The 17,213-nt window shown below is 37.0% G+C and overlaps 1 protein-coding gene across 2 annotated transcripts in view; it reads right to left on the bottom strand.

Annotated features, from left to right (window-relative positions):
- NUBPL (NUBP iron-sulfur cluster assembly factor, mitochondrial) overlaps positions 1-17,213 on the bottom strand; it is a 251,719-nt gene that overhangs the window by 212,446 nt on the left and 22,060 nt on the right. The gene's annotated exons all lie outside the window — the stretch shown is intronic.

Here is a 17,213-nt window from a genome sequence, read left to right as displayed (position 1 = left end):
CCAGAAAAAGCACAAAGTTTATTGCCTTCCTTAAATAGGACATAAATCAAAGAGTTATATAGAGGGTTTTCGCATTTAGAATCACTAGTTCATCTTGGAAGTGGTTTCTGTTCCATTTCTTGGGACCTCGATTTTTGACTTCTCATGCTCCAGAGAGTTTGCAACTCTAACCACAGTTTCTTCCTAAGAAATTATTGTCCAAAGTCCTTTCTAAGTAAACAATACAAAATGGAAGAAACAGATTATTATAGGTTCTCTTCTGGCCTAGGTCATAGGAGACTGATCAGACCCTGTTTTCCTTCTTGACAAAGTATTAAAATATGTCAACCTATATAAATATCCATTTTCAAAAATAGGGACACCTGGGTGGGTCAGTCAGTTAAGCGACTATCTTCAGCTCAGGTCATGATCCCAGGGTCCTGGGATAGAGCCCCACATCGGGCTCCCTGCTCAATGGAGACCCTGCTTTTCCCTCTCCCTCTGCCTCTCGCACAGCCTACTTGTGCTCTCTCTATCTCTCTGTCAAATAAATAAATAAATAAAATCATATATATAGATAGATAGATAGATAGATACAGATATAGATATCTATATATATCTCAAATGTTTCTTTCATTACATCTAAATCATCAAAATCCCAGTCATAATCCAAATTAACAAGTTGACTTTAAGATTTCTATGGAAATTCAAAGGACCTAAAATACTCAAAACAATCTTGAAAAAGAAAAAAATCAAAGGGTTCACACTTCTAACTTTAGGACTTAAAATAAAACTACAGTAAACGAAACAGTATAGTAATGGCATGAAGCTCAACAAATAGATTAATACAAGAGAACGGGACAGAAATAGATCCACACTTACACAATTTTTTTGTTCTTCAAAAAGGTGCCAAAGTATCCAATCAGGTAACAAAGATCTTTTCAACAGTGTTACTCAAACAATGGTGACTCTCATCCCACATCAAGTTGACCATAAATCCACTGACTTAAGAGTAATCACAAGTTTCTTAACTGGGACAAAGAATGCAATAGCCATTAAAAAAAAAGAAAGAAAAGAAAAAAGAAAAATTAGTCTTGATTGAATTTGAAAGTTTTGCTCATCAAAAGATACCATTTTAAAAAAAAATGAACTGAGCTGGGTAGCTCAGTTATTAAGTATCTGCCTTTGGCTCAGTTCATGATCTCAGGGTTCTGGGATCAAGCCCCACATCAGGCTCCCTGCTTAGTGGGAAGCCTGCTTATCCCTGTCCTACTCCCCATGCTTGTATTCCCTCTCTTGCTGTGTCTCTCTCTGTCAAATAAATAAAATCTTTTAAAAAAAGGATATTTTAAAAAATGAAGAGTCAGGGGCACCTGGATGACACAGTAAGTATAACCAGCTAACTCAGTTTGGGGTCAGGTCATGATCTCAAGGTCATGAGATTGAACCCCCTGTCAGGCTCTGCCCTCAGCTTGGAGTCTGCTTGAGATGCTCCCTCACTCTTCCTCTACCCCTCCTGCTCCTGCACACTCTCTCTCTCTCTCTCTCTCTCTCTCTCTAAAATAAATAAATAAATCTTTTTTAAAAATGGATCACCAAGCCACAGACTGAGAGAAAATAGTTACAAAACATATATCTGATAAGGACTGGTATCTAAAACTGCACTGTCCAATATGGTAGCCATTAGCTAATGTAGCTATTTCAATTTAAATTAATTAAAGTTAAATACAATTAAAAATACACTTCCTTGGGTGCCTGGGTGGCTAAGATGGTTAAGCAAATGCCTTTAGCTCAGGTCATGACCCTGGAGTCCCTGGATTGAGTTCCACATCAGGCTCCCTGCTTGATGTGGAGTCTGCTTCTCCCTCTGACCCTCCTTCTCATGTTCTCCTTCCCTCTTTCAAATAAATAAATAAAATCTTTAAAATATATATATACTTCCTCATTTGTACTAGGCACTTTTCACAATAAACATATTGGATTATGCAGAAAATTCCAATGGACAGCACTCATTTAGAATATAAAGAAATACTACTCACAATAAAGAGACAATCTGATAGAAAATAAACAAAGGTTTGAAAAGATGTTTCATAAAAGGACAATAAGTACACAAATCCAGTAAGCCAATAAGGACATGAAAAAAGTACTCAACATAACTAACCAATAGGGAAATGCACATTAAAATTACAGTGATGTATCAGTTATTACATATACACTGGAATGTCTAAAATTTAAAGGAATGACAGAACCAAACACTGACAGGGCACTTTCTTATATTATTGATGGAGATTTAAAATGATATAACCACTTGGAAAAATAGTCTGACATTAGAAGACTTAAATATACACCTACCCTATGACCAGCAATTCTACTCCTGGGCATTTACCCAAGAGAAACAAAAACATATCCCACAAAAACTCAAATGCAAGTGCTCATAACAGCTTCATTTATAAAGTCCTCAAAATGGAAATAGCCCAGATGTACTTCAATGGAAGAAAAGATTTTCAAATTATTGTGTATTTATAAATAAAGGCAAGAAAAGGAACAAATGTGAAACAATATAGATAAATCTCAAAAACATGCTAGTGAAAGAAACCTAACACACGAGAGTACATACTCTATGATTTCATTTATATGAAATTCTAGAACAGACAAAACTAATCCAAGGTAGAGAAAAAATTATAACAGTTATTGCCTCTGGAGGAGGTGGGGGCATGGATTATTTGGAAAGGGGCATGATAGAACTAATAATAATGAGTAATAATGTTCTACATTATCATAGTGGTTTGCCTTACCCATGTGTATGTTTCAAACTCAGCAAATACACACATAAGATTTACACGTTATAATATGTAAATTTTACAGTTTAACAACTGTATTAAACTCTAGTTATTGATACATATGCTGAAGTATTTAGGGAGAAGTATAATGTCTGCAATTTACTTTAAAATGCATCAAAAAGTAAGACTGATGAAAAAGGGGTGACTAGATGGGCAGGTATGTGGTAGAGCAATAGAATAAAAAGTTAATAAATCTATGTAGTGTGAATAGATTGCACTGTAAAATTATTTTACTCTAAAATTCTTTCAACCTTGCTATATGTCTGTATTTTTCATAATAAAGTGTTGGTGAGAAGAAAAGATATCCCAGGCCTTTCAGAGAGAATTCCAGTGTTATATCTCCAAAAATACAAATTAAGACAAAAAATCAAAAAGTCAAACCGTGTTTTCTCTTGCTCTTTTCCATAGCTTCATCCTTTAGTTCCCTGAGCTTCACCTCTATCTCATGAGATAATTCCATCCTCAGGGATTCTGAAGGTTACCGAAAAGTAAACTTCAGTGTCCTTACAGCTGCAGTTTTTACTTAAAGCTCTGTTTTTTCTCTTGTGCAAGAGAATTGAGAGGCTCTGATTTAGAGTTTCCAGATCTTGGTAATCTCATCCAAATCAAAATGGGAATGATCACTGACTGGTAATATTATTTCCAAAAATAAAGTTAAAACAAGGAGTCAGGTTTAAAAGAATGTAGGTAACATCATTCTCCAATAAAAAGGAACTACTAAGCCTTGGAGAAATGGTTGATGCTTGGACTGATACAGGAAATATACAAGATGAGATTGAAGCATATTGTAGTGCCAGAAAGTAAGGAAGTGCTTTTTGAAGAAAAACAAAAATAACATAGTGATGGGGGCATGTCAAAGACAAAGGATTCAACTGAAAGAGCTCCTAATGGCCAAAGCTGAAAAACTTGAGCAATAAAATAAACAAAGTGCTGTTAAATTACAATTGAAAGTATAAAATATGCATAAAGCTGTACTGATATAAATCATGAATAAATAATTAAGTGTGGGGAAAGAAATCTCCTTTGTCAAAGAATTCAAAATAATTTAATGTAAATACTTCCCTCTCAAAGAGGTTGAGCATAAATAACTCCCTATACCTTCAAAGTGCACAAAGTGACTTTCTTCCAAAGAGTACACTAGGAAAAGAGTGGAGAGGAAGAAACTACAGTAGAGAAACCTGACAAACACTACCTCAGCCAGGTGACTAAAGTCAGCATAAATGTGATAAGTCATGTTGACAGTATGTAATTATGAAATAAAAAGAAAATTGACTGGTTTTTATCCCTGGTTCCTGAAAGGAAACTCTTAAATTCTTGGAATTTCCCAAATAGTAGTATCTTTGTCATTTTTAAGCCCCTTGGACCACACCTGAGTTTATGACAACAAAAGGACTTATGATGGAAGCTGGCCATGTCAGAGTGACCAACCATGTAATTGGAGAGTTGGGGCTTTAGACCAGGTAAGATTAGCCAAGTGCAACCTCCGTCATGGAGGGGAGGTGTACTGGAGATTGAGATCAATCACATGGCTAATGATTCAGTCAATTTGCCTATGTAAGGAAACCCCAGTATAAACTCTGAACACCAAAGCTTAGGGGACCTTCCTGGTTAGTGAACACATGCTGTGCCAGGAGATGGACACACTCTGATTCCATAGCAAAAGGACATAAAAGCTCTGTGTTTTATATCCTTTATAATAAAACTGTAATTGTAAGTATATGCTTAAGTAAGTAAGCTCTCTCCTGAATTATGTGAGCCATTCTTGCTAGGGACTGTGCCATTAATCCAGAGTCTCTGCTAACCCCAGGCAGTTAACATTGGAACTATATTGCAATACTGCAATACTCCTGATATGATGTGATAAAAATGGCACTTTATCTCCATGGTCTCCCTCCCAAAAACCATCACCCCAGTCTAACTGTGAGAAAAATAACACAGAAATCCCAGCCGAGGGACATTTTATGAAACAGCTAATTTCCACTCCATAAAATTGTCAAAGTCATCAAAAACAAGAAAAGTATGAGAAACTGTCATAGCCAAGAAGAGCCTAAGGAGACATAATGATTAAATATAATGTCATTAGGGGCTCTTGGGTTGCTCAGTCAGTTAAGCATCTACCTTTAGCTCAAGTCATGATCTCAGGGTCTTGGGATCAAGCCCCATATTGGACTCCCTGCTTAGCGAGGAACCTGCTTCTCCCTCTCCCTCTGCCTGTTGCTCCCTCATCTTCTGTGCTCTCTTTCCCTCCCTCTCTCTCTGTCAAATAAATAAAATATTTTTAAAAATAAATAAATAAATAACAAAATATAAATATAATGTCATATCCTGGATAGGATTCTGAGTACAGATTCTTTGCCTCTTTAGTTAGGTTTATTCCTAGGTATCTTATGGTTTTGGGTGCAATTGTAAATGGGATTGACTGGATAGGATTCTGAAACAGAAAAAGCATATTAGGTAAAAACTTAGGAATCCAGAACAAAGTATGGACTTTTTTTAAAACAATCTATCAATACATGGTGCCTGGATGGCTCAGTTAATTAAAGCAGCCAACTCTTGGTTTCAGCTCAGGTCATGATCTCAAAGTGGTGGGACTGAACCCCAATTTGGGCTCCACACTCAGTGGGGAGTCTACTTCTCTTCCTTTCTCTCTCCCTTTGCCCCTGTCTCCACTCATGCATGCACTCTCTCTATCTAAGATAAATAAATCTTTAAATAATAATGATGTTATATTGGTTCATTAATTGTGATAAGTGTAATGAACAAAGGTAAGATATTTATAATAAGGAAAAGTGGGTGTGGAGTATATGAAAACACTGTACAATTTTACAACTTTTCCATAAATCTAAAACTGTTCTAAAATTTAAAATTTATTTAAAAAAACACAGAAGAAAAATCAAAGTGGATATCTGATAACCTAGAATACAATAATACATTAAATAAATCATTGGTTAGGGGTGCCTGGGTGGCTCAGTGGGTTAAAGCCTCTGCCTTCAGCTCAGATCATGATCCCAGGGTCCTGGGATCAAACCCCGCATCCAGCTCTCTGCTCAGCAGGGAGCCTGCTCCCTCCTCTCTCTCTCTCTCTCTCTGCCTGCCTCTCTGCCTATTTGTGAACTCTGCCTGCCAAATAAATAAATAAAATCTTTTTAAAAAATAAAAAATAAATCATTCGTTAGTGAAGTCCTATGAATTGACAAAGTTTAGTTGCTACCATAGGCATCCAAGTATCTTAAGTCAATTCAACAAATTTTAAATGTAATACTTACTAAGCTCCCCTTCCCATTAAAAAAAAAAAAAACCTAATTGAACACACTTATTTATCTGCTCTCACCAAAAAGGGGGAAGTAAAAAAGTTGTAAACCCATAAGCACAAAGAAAATGAGAGAGAAGATAATAACAAGTTATGTCAACATCTTCTTAGAAGATAGGAAGCAGAGGAACAGCAGTAACTGACCCAGAAAAGCAGAGCATCTGCTCTTATTATTTTTTAAAATTTATTTATTTGTCAGACAGAGAGACAGAAAGAGCACACAAGCAGGGGGAATGGCACTCAGGGGAGAAGCAGGCTCCCCACTGAGCAGAGAGTCCAACCTGGGACTTGATCCCAGGACCCCAGGACCCCATAATCACATCCAAAGCAGGAAAACAGAAATAATACAATGAGCTTCTCCCATACATCTGACTCATATCAGAAAATAAAACCATTCACTGAAGCTCTCCCTCCCTCCAGCAGACTGCTTTTATTTCATTGATCAGAAAAGCAATACACAACCACCATTAGTTACAAGGTAAACTGGAAAAACAAGTACTGTATCTGGCAAATAAGAATGGGATTACCATGTCTGGATACAGCAATGATAGGCACATTGCTGCCTAAATAAAATCAGAACTGTTAGTAAAGAATATAGGTAGAAATGTCAATGACCAGGCAGCTGAGATTGTCTTCTACAGTAATGCAGGGAAGATATCAGGACTGAAGGACAGAGATCTTCAGAGTGAAAGAGTATGTCAAGGGCCAACTGCAGTCAAAGCATCTTAAGACCAACACAAAGACACATATCCTAAACACTTCATAAAGCCACATTCAAAAGTAGGAAATTAGAATGACACTGCCCTTCTCAACAGAAACACAAGAAATTAGAATACAGCAATGCCTTCTAAATTCTGAGAGAAAAGCCATTTTTAACCAAGAATTTTATATCCAACCAAATTATAAGACTTCTTTAGATATTCAAAGCCTCTTAAAGTATACCTTCCATGTATCATTTCTTAGGAATATCTCCCATGTATCATTTCTTAGGAAGCTACTAGAGCACATGCTCCAGAAAGACAAAAAAGTAAATCAAGAAAGAGAGATTCATAGCATTCTGGAGATACTAATAACAGCTCCAGACAATTCCTAAGCATGACTAAACAGAAAGATGGTAAGGCCCAGGAGGGAGATTTCCAGGAATAAATAGAATTTATAGAATGTCTAATGTATTCAATGTCTTCCTGGTAAGAATTAGCCAAAATTGCATAGACAACTAAGCGAATGAGATAATAACCAACTTGTGGAAAAACGAAAGGCTATGCCAGGAAGAAAATATACTAGTGTTTGTAATGTCATAATATAAACAATAAATTTTGACTTAACCATAAATTTTTATTTAAATTGGGAGGATGCAAGGAGAGTATACCTGTCAGTCAGATCCTATCAGGAAACAAATGGTACACAGAAATTGGGATAAACCAGAAGGATATATTTATAAAGGAATAATTCACACAGATATGGGTGGAATGTAAAGGAATCACAAGGTTAGACTCCCTAGTCCCAAAGGAAGGAGGAAGGAAGCTATTACCAAAACCCAAAGGAAGAGGGGTGTGGGGAGGAGGCCACTGTGAAAAAAAACAACAATCTTTTTTTGAGGGATACTGAAAGGGAGTTGGATAATAAATACCCTAATCTCTTTCTCTTCCTTCCCTCAGACCTCTATTGACCCAAATCCAACAAGAAGCCAGTATATGTGGTCTATACAGATGAGACGGATAAGACTCCTAGGAGAGAGAACATGTGGTCGGTGGAACTGGAGGGACAAATAAGAGATACCTGGCACAGAGGTGTGATAGTGTGAAAGTGCTAAATCTTCACCTACCACCTACCACAGTAAATCAGTTTTTAAAACTGATGAACCAAAAGATTATAAGAATTCCTGGGTGGTTCAGTCACTTAAGCATCCGACTTTTTTTTTTATTATTAAAGATTTTTATTTATTTATTTGACAGAGAGAGATCACAAGTAGGCAGAGAGGCAGGCAGAGAGAGAGGAAGGGAAGCAGGCTCCCTGCTGAGCAGAGAGCCCGATGCGGGGCTTGATCCCAGGACCCCAGGATCATGACCTGAGCCAAAGGCAGAGGCTTAACCCACTGAGCCACCCAGGTGCCCCAAGCATCTGACTCTTGATTTTGGGCTCAGGTCATGATCTTGGGGACCTGGGATAGAGCCCAACATTAGGTTCCATTCTTACTGGGGGAGTCTGCTTGAGGATTCTCTCTCCTTCTCCCTTTGCTCCTTCCCCTGCTCTCTCTCTCTCTCATAAATAAATCTTTTTTTTTAAAAAAGATTGTAGTATATGGATATCATTTAGCTTTACAAAAGCAAATAATACAAGAAACAGCTGGTAATGAACATTCCTGAAGTAGGTAGCATGAGGAAAGTACAGAGATAGGAAAGTTCAAAGAGTATTCAAAGAACAAGTAGCCCAGTTTGTTTGTGCCATAAGGAATCTGTAAATAAAAGTAGGAGATAAAATTGAAGCGACAGATTGGGGTCATACTGTGGTAGTTCCAAATGCTAGACTGAGGATTCTGTACTTAAACAGTGCCGAGCCTCAAGTAAGGGAATGACATAATGAGAGCTGATATCCAAGTAAGATTGATCTGGCAGTGATTTGTAAGATTAATTAGGGTAACAGAAACCTAGAAAACATGAGACTCAGTAAATCTCTATTTCATAGTCCCAGTCAGAGTTTTCAAGCATCTAACTTATAATGGTGGCAAGGAGAACAGAAAGTATAACATTAACTTATAAGATATTTAGGAACAACATGGAAAGTACTGGTCTACTAAATGGATATAGGAAGAGAATAAGGAAAAGTCAAAAACAACTACAAGGATCTGAGTCTGAATAAATTAGAAAATTGTATTGTTATGAATACTTGTAAGGACTTTAGTCCAAGAAAGGAGCAAATTTGGCATAAAGATTCATTCAACAAATATTCACTAAATATTCACCTCATGCCTGGCACTTTTGTAGGTAGTGGGAAAACAGCAGTGAACAAAACATACAAAAACCCCTGCATTTGTGGAGCTTATATTCTGGTGGAGCAGGACAGACAGTAGGTAAAACAAGTAAATGCTATGAAGACTAAATGTCATATGAAGAAATCCAAAGCAGTAATGTTGGACTAGGAGTTTCAGATGATAAATTTGCATTTAGAAATTAGTCTGAGGTGGACCTGAGATATCCAAATGGAGGTGTCCAGATGACTGAAACTCAAAAGTTAGAACAAAAGATATGAAATAAAGATTTCAGAGTCAGAGATAGGAGAGCCAGACATGTTGTCGAAGGGGTCAGCTTATTGTTCACAGAGTGATATCTCCTTGATGCAGCTACTACATTTCCCTGTATGACCTCTAGTTTTTCAGGTCAAAGAAATTCTATTTTGTCAGTGTATCCAGAGATGAATGGATTTGGGACAACTAACTCATGCTAAAAGTACACACTTTTAAAATGAAAAACATAAACTACCGACTCAATAGTAGAGTTTGCATTATTTAGTTAATACCTGTAGACAAATATATGTAGGGTAGGTAGAATATCTGAATCCTTCTTATCACAGAATCAAAGCTGGGAGAATGAGCTGAACAATGTCAGGAATGGTACTAGCCTCCTGCATTCATTAAGCCACAGAGAAACTTTTGCCAAGAGGTAATAAAGCTTCTTCCTTCAGTTGTTTCCCAGACAGAGATGGAAACATGATACTGAAGTTTTACCCATTGACTCCCTTTCTTCTAGGCTCCTTACAGAACCTCCCCTACATTCCTTTTTATTACAATAATATATAGTTCCTTTGGAACTGTACCATAGTTAGATAGTATTGTTATGATTTATGGAATTTCAAAGTTTGATGAAAATTGGAATAGCAATAGATTCATCTCTAAAGTATCTGCAGCTGTCAAGGAACTTTTCCAGGGTTCATGGGTGGATGCTATATGTCATAATTCTAAGAGAGCTCAAGAAAACACTCAGGACAAATATCATCTACGGTGAGGTTCTTCCCACCCCCACACCCCCACCCATTGTGGCATGAAAACTTAGTATGGTATAAGAGAGAACTGAGAAGTGGCTGAAAATGTGTTGATGTTGAAGATGTGTTTTTCTTTCTTTCTTTCTTTCTTTATTTATTTTTAGTACTGATTATGCACCAGGCACTTTGCTAAATGTTAGGGATACAATAGAGAGTTCCTCATGGGGGTTGCCATTTATTGAGGTAGGAAATATAAACCATCATTAAAGTTAATTCCTGTGAATCTGTCTTAGATATTTACATCACATCTCTGGCCCCTATAGTAACAGGACTAATCATGAAAATGATAAAGTTTTCTAAGATTTTGCAAGCCACATCTATCTCTCCTGCTACCCTAATGAGTCCATAGATATTGAGGGGGAATAAGTATCTGATCATGATAACCACTACCAACTACAGGAAATATATGCAGAAAGAAAGCAAGTGAGACCAGGAGCATGTATAGGCAAGAAAAGAGAGCCAAGAACAAAATGATGAAATATGTCTATACCTAGGGGACAAACAAGAAGAAATGAAACTGACAAAGGAAATGGGAATAGTTTGAGAAAGAGAAAAAGCAGTTTGATACTATGCCACAGAAGTAAGGAAGAATGGAGGAAAGGATCAGCAGTAGACACAGGTGAATTGTTGGGTTTAAAGACAAGAAGTCATCTCCAAGAGGGCAATTTCAGTGAGGTGGTAGTGTCTGAAGCCAGAGGACAGAATTATATTAAGTGAGTATGTGGTAGAGACATAGCAACAATATCAGTGCTTTTTCTAAATTTTCAAAATGGAGAAATGAAATAAAAACTCAAATGGATACAATAATGTATGCTTCTTAAAATGAATAAATAAATGAAAAAGTAGAGAAAAGAATATTTTAAGTATTTTTTTGTTTTGAATTCCAGTGCCAAATTCAAGAACTTAGATGGATTTTTCCTTTAATTAAAATGCAGTGTAGTAATTATCTTGCTAGGAAAATCATAATGTATGTCCACATTTTGCATGAAACCCTGCTTCTGATTACACAACAGTCCTACAAAATAAGAAAGTATAATTTCTCATCTTATACAGATGAATAAATATTTCCTTTGAATGTGTAAAAGGGAACGTGTCAAGATTCAAATCTTCAGTTAGGTTTCCAACAGTCTTTACATGCTAAAATGTCATTGATTGCTGTGTAAAATGAAATTAACTTTTCTGTAAATGTATTATTCTCTGACTCCAAATCAATTAAAGATACCCTACTATATCCAGAGGAAATGCCTTAACAAATCAATACTAATTCCAAAAAATGTTTTAGCATTTTAAAATTTTATTCACTAATTTTATTCACTAGATTGATTCATATTGAACAGGACTGGCATCCAAAAAGAGTACATTACTTGAAATTATTATTGTATTACCTACTAGTAATTATGAGTGAAAAAACACCTTACATAAAAGCTATTCCATGATTAGTAATAGCACAGTGATTAGAGACAGTTTCCAATCTCAACGAGGAAGAAATATAACTTGGTTTGTTTTTCTACAACTTAATTGAATTTTTTTTAAAGATTTTATTTATCAGTGAGAGAGAGAGGGAGAGAGAGCGAGCACAGGCAGACAGAATGGCAGGCAGAGGCAGAGGGAGAAGCAGGCTCCCTGCTGAGCAAGGAGCCCGATGTGGGACTCGATCCCAGGACGCTGGGATCATGACCTGAGCCAAAGGCAGCTGCTTAACCAACTGAGCCACCCAGGTGTCCCCTTAATTGCATTTTTATTTCAAATCCTAGTACTATCCACATGGAGCCATAGTCAGGCTTTATTCTTGGATGCCTCAAATAGTCATGAGTTTTAGGGCTTTGTCCAAAAGACAGGGCACAAGACTATCAATGTCAGACCCACCAACATCTATTTTTCCATTGTTTCCTTGCTATCTCTTCTCTTTCAAGGCACCCCCAAAAAAGGCATGGATGAAAAACCCACAGCTAACATCATACTGAATAGTGAAAGCCAGAATGCTTTTTCCCTAAGATCAGGAGCCAGATAAAGATGTCTAATTTAGCCACTTCTGTTCAACATTGTCCTGGAATTTTTAGCCAGGGCAAGTAGCCAAGAAAATGAAATACAAATCTAGATTGGAAAGGAAAAAGTAAACCTATTTCTATTTGCTGATGATGTGATCTCATATATAGAAAATCTTGATTGATCTACTGAAAACTATTTGAGATTAAAAAAAACTCATAAGATTACAGGATACAAAAAATCAATTATATTTCTCTACATTAGCAATAACAACCCAAACTGAAATTAAGAAAACAGGGGCATCTGGGTGGCTCAATCTTTGATAGTCTTCTATCAAAGAAATAAATAAAATCATAAAAATAGTGAGAGATTTAAAGCAACACTTTTTTAAATTCTAAAAACTGTCAACATATTGAAATGCGCTGGATCAAGAATCTAAAAATCTAGAATATTTGGGTGCCTGGGTGGCTCAGGTGGTTAAGTGTCTTCCTTCAGCTCAGGTAACAATCTCAGGGTCCTGGAATTGAGCCCCACATTGGGCTCCCTGCTCATTGGCAACTCTGCTTCTCTCTCTCCCTTTGCCCCCCTCCTCTTGCATGCTCTCTCTCTCTCTTTATTTTTTAATAAAATCTTAAAAATAAATAAATAAAAATCTAGAATGTAATAACCAGATAATCACAAACATCATATGAGACATAGAGAAAGTCATTTACATCAAGGCTTAAGTTTCTGCTATAGATTGAATCTCATTGATCTAGTAGAAAAATTGTTTACATTTGAATAGCTAGCTTATAGGATGGCTGCCACAATGCCAAATATTCCACCTTGACATGGCAATATGCAGCAGAAAAAGAGGGTACTTTGGCCTGTGTGTCTTTTTATGAGTAAGAAAATATTTTCTAGAAACCCCCATTGTAGATTTTCCCTCCTTTATCACTAGCCAGAACCCTGTCTCATGCCCCTTCCTAAATGAGACTTTTGCTGTTGGGATGGTGGGGAGTGGTTTACCATCAGCGATTTAGACTAATCAGGATTTTCCTGTGTCAAGAGGGTATGGAGCGGATACCAGAACAAAATCAGGACTCTAATGGCAAGGAAGAAGGAGGAAGGGATATTGGGTGAGCACTAGCTGACCCTGCTATATACCAAAGACAAAAAAGAAACATGAAACAAAAATTTCCCTGAACTTCCTTCAGCTCAGAATGAGGTCTGCACCCTTCCTTCTGTGCCAAATCAAAAATAAAGCAAAAGTTTTACGGAACTATCTGATTTTTTTCAGAGAATTTTCCCCTCTCACCGAAGGAGGTGTAGCATAGCACCCGGTACAGGAAGTCATCAGAAACTTACTTCCATGTCTTCACTTGCACATCACTAGTATAAGCCACTGTTCCCTACCAGTGGCCGGCCCTTCATCATACAAATTTGGATGTATGCCTAGTTATAGAATGCCACCAGTTTCTCACTACGCATAATCAGTATCATTCATTCAGGTAACAAATGTTTATTAAGCAGAACTAAGCTGGTACTATACTAATGATGAGTAATACCTACTGAATGCTTACTGAATGCCAGGTACTATTTTAAGTGCTTTTCCTATACTCATTTATTTAGTCCTTAGAGGAACTTTTATGACGTAGATATTCCTACAATTGCTACTCCACAGATGAATGAGTTATCAAATGGTTAAGTATCTTGCCAGAAAACACAAAGTTAAGTAAAGCACGAACCCCTGTTTTACAGACAACAAAGGAAACAGACTGACAATAGCCATTTGCCTGAGAATAAGCAACATAGGAGAGAACCTGGCAGAATGCGACTAGAATCAGGAGGCTCTAACTCCCAAATAGTTGCTAAGAACCTACTGTACTGTATGTTAAAGACTGTAACATAAAAAGTAACATGTAGGGCTGCCTGGGTGGCTTAGTAATTAAGCTTCTGCCTTTGGCTTGGGTAGTGATCCCAGAATTCTGGGACCGAGCCCTGTGTTGAGCTCCCTGCTCTGCGAGAAGCCTGCTTCTTCCTCTCCCACTCCCCCTGCTTGTGTTCCCTCTCTCACTGTTTCTCTGTCAAATAAATAAAGTCTTTTAAAAAATTAAAATTTAAATTTAAAAAAGTAACATGTAAAGTGAGTGTAGTTCATGCAAGATCATCTCACCCAGTTAGACAATGGCTTTCCAAATAAGATTTTCAAAAATTCATACTGATTTTCGTAAAATAACTTCAAGAGAATGTTCTGATTATTCTAGATACCATTTAAGACTCGAACTTCTCAGAGTTCTCCTGCAAAGTTTGCTGTTCTGAGCCAATTATTTGTAATACAGTTTACCAGATTTGTTTCCAACAGTGGGTGCACCAGTTAGGTTTATTAAATTTAAAGATGAAAACTCTGCCTGATCTGGCACCACTATAATTTTAACTCTCTTAACCAAGCGGTCAAGTCAAAAGGATGGTGAATTCTGTTAAGGAAAATCTGAATCAGGTGACAATGGTGTGTCAGAAGTCAAATCACTCTAGACTCCAGTAATAGGAGACTGTCCTTTCTAATTATCAGTATACTCTTTCATTCTACCTGCTGACGTCCTGTCAGAGACTCCTTCTCCCAGATCCTTTTCATCAGAGTTGAATGGTATTAAAGCTATTTGTGTTTTTTTTTTTTAATTTTTTGTTAACATATAATGTATTATTTGCTTCAGGGGAACAGGTCTGTGAATCATCAGTCTTACACAATTCACAACACTCACCATAGCACGTACCCTCCAAATGTCCATAACCCAGCCACCCTCTCCTTTCCTCCCTACCCCCCAGGAACCCTCAGTTTATTTTCTGAGACTAAGTGTCTCTTATGGTTTGTCTCCTTCTCCAGTTCCATCTTGTTTCATTTTTTCCTTCCCTACCCAGCCCCCACACTCCACCCTGCCTCTCAAATTCCTCATATCAGAGAGATCATATGATAATTATCTTTGATTGACTTATTTCTAAAGCTATTTATTTTTGTTTTCTTCCTATTGTGGGCTAAACTGTGACTCCCCAAAATTTATATGTTGAAACCTTAACCCAAGTACCTTAGGATGTGACTGTATTTGAAGACTGGACCTTTAAAAAGGCGAAAGTAAAAAGAGGTCTTTAGGGTAGGCCCTAATCCATTCTAATTGGGGAGAAGTCTACCATCTCCAAGGCAAGGGGAGAGGCCTTAGAGGAAACCCAACCCCACGAACCCCTTGACAGACTCTTAACCTGCTGAACTATGAGCAAAGAAATTATTTTGTTTAAGCCATCCAGTCTGTAGTATTTTATTATGGCACCTACCATGCTAATAAACTTCCCTTGTCTATATGAGCCTCTCCAAAGGAGAGTCCTGGACATATTCATCTTTGTACCTTTTATAAAGCCTTGGGCATTAAAGGCATGTTTTCAATGTTTATCTTTTATTATTTCAAGACTCAGTTAAAACTATTCTTGACCAGATGTAGGTGATAAGACCCTACAAGACCAAAAAAACAACAGCAACATATTCAATTCAGAAACGTTATATAAGGGGCACCTGGGTGGTTCAGTGGGTTAAAGCCTCTGCCTTCGGCTCAGGTCATGATCCCAGGGTTCTGGGATGGAGCCCTGCATCGAGCTCTCTGCTCGGTGGGGAGTCTGCTTCCTCCTCTCTCTGCCTGCCTCTCTGCCTACTTGTGATCTCTGTCAAATAAATTTTTAAAAATCTTTTTAAGAAAATGTTATGGAATATCTGCCAGGTGCGAGGTGTTTGACATACAAAGAGGAAGAAAACTATCCCTATCCTCAAGGTATTTATTTCCAGTCATCTAGAAAAGCATGTAAACCAAAAACTGCTATATTGCTGGATTAATTCCAATGATAGGGTTGGAAAGTGGGAAAATCATACCTTAGCAGATACTTGAAGGCCACTTTGCTCATAGGACTGCCTTCACTCATTTGTTTCATGGCAGAAGCATGGATCTTTTCTCTAAATGTAAGATGGGTTTGTGGGAACCCACCAGCCTGTTCTGCTGTAGATCTTCCCACTCGAGGTTGACTTGACAACAAAACACTGAAAGCAGTCCCTCTAGAATCATCTGGTAACAACCATGTGGACCATATCCCATGAAGATAAGAATGATTCCTTTTGGCCACCACAACCATGCAACTGGAGTCATCTACTGTCTCTATATCCACCCTTATAACACTGAGGCAAACTCAACTAAAAAAAGACAACCTCCTTTCTGCTTCAAGGTTTTGTTGGCTCAGCATGAGGGGATATTATCAATGTCAGAGAACTCTGAGCTTGTTTTTGTTCTTTCCACGTTTCAGCATGTGTGTGTTGCAGTGATTTGGTGAAGGAATGGTTAGATTGAAGTAAATGTTGTCCCAACAGAGAGCCATTATTGAAGACTTCGATTTTGCTGATACCTAATTAGCATATTTTAATCATCTATAGAATGAGAGAGTTGAATAAAATCATCTTAAAATTCCCTTTCCGTTCTCAAACTCTATGATTCTGTAATCAATAGCCTGACTTTTAAAAATGTGAACAAGCCTCAAGAAACTTTTAAGATAAGCTTCTAGCTTGTTTATGCACATTTACAATTTATTCATTTGGGATTATATAACATAACTGTAGTAGTTACACATGTTCCTAAAAATGAATTCATTCTTGAAATTCATTTTATTTCTATTGCCTTTTGAATATTTTTGATGTTGCATATTAAAGTTCCTTAGGGTAAAGTCTAATATAATATACTATATTAGTCTCAATATCTAAATATGTCATTGAGGAAAAAAAGTATTTTTATTGATTCCCAAAATGATGCTTCTATATAAAAATACTCAATTTCCTTGGGGAAAAAAGGAGTTTTGGTTTCTACTATAAAATAATTCATTTTGAAAAATAATAATAGAGGGTTTTTTAATGTTAAGGCTTCCTTTCTTTAATAAAAATTACTATGCAGTGTTCATTTAATTTAGAATAAAAGATTGGCTCAATTTCTTAATGCCAAATGAACTTCTCCTAAGTCTTTCAACTCTCCCTAAAACTCAAGTTCTTATATCTGAGT

The sequence above is a fragment of the Mustela lutreola genome, chromosome 7 (genome assembly GCF_030435805.1).
Source record: "Mustela lutreola isolate mMusLut2 chromosome 7, mMusLut2.pri, whole genome shotgun sequence".
Classification (NCBI taxonomy): domain Eukaryota; kingdom Metazoa; phylum Chordata; class Mammalia; order Carnivora; family Mustelidae; genus Mustela; species Mustela lutreola.
Note: the sequence above shows the minus strand (reverse complement) of the source record. Positions and strands in the feature narration are given on the sequence as shown.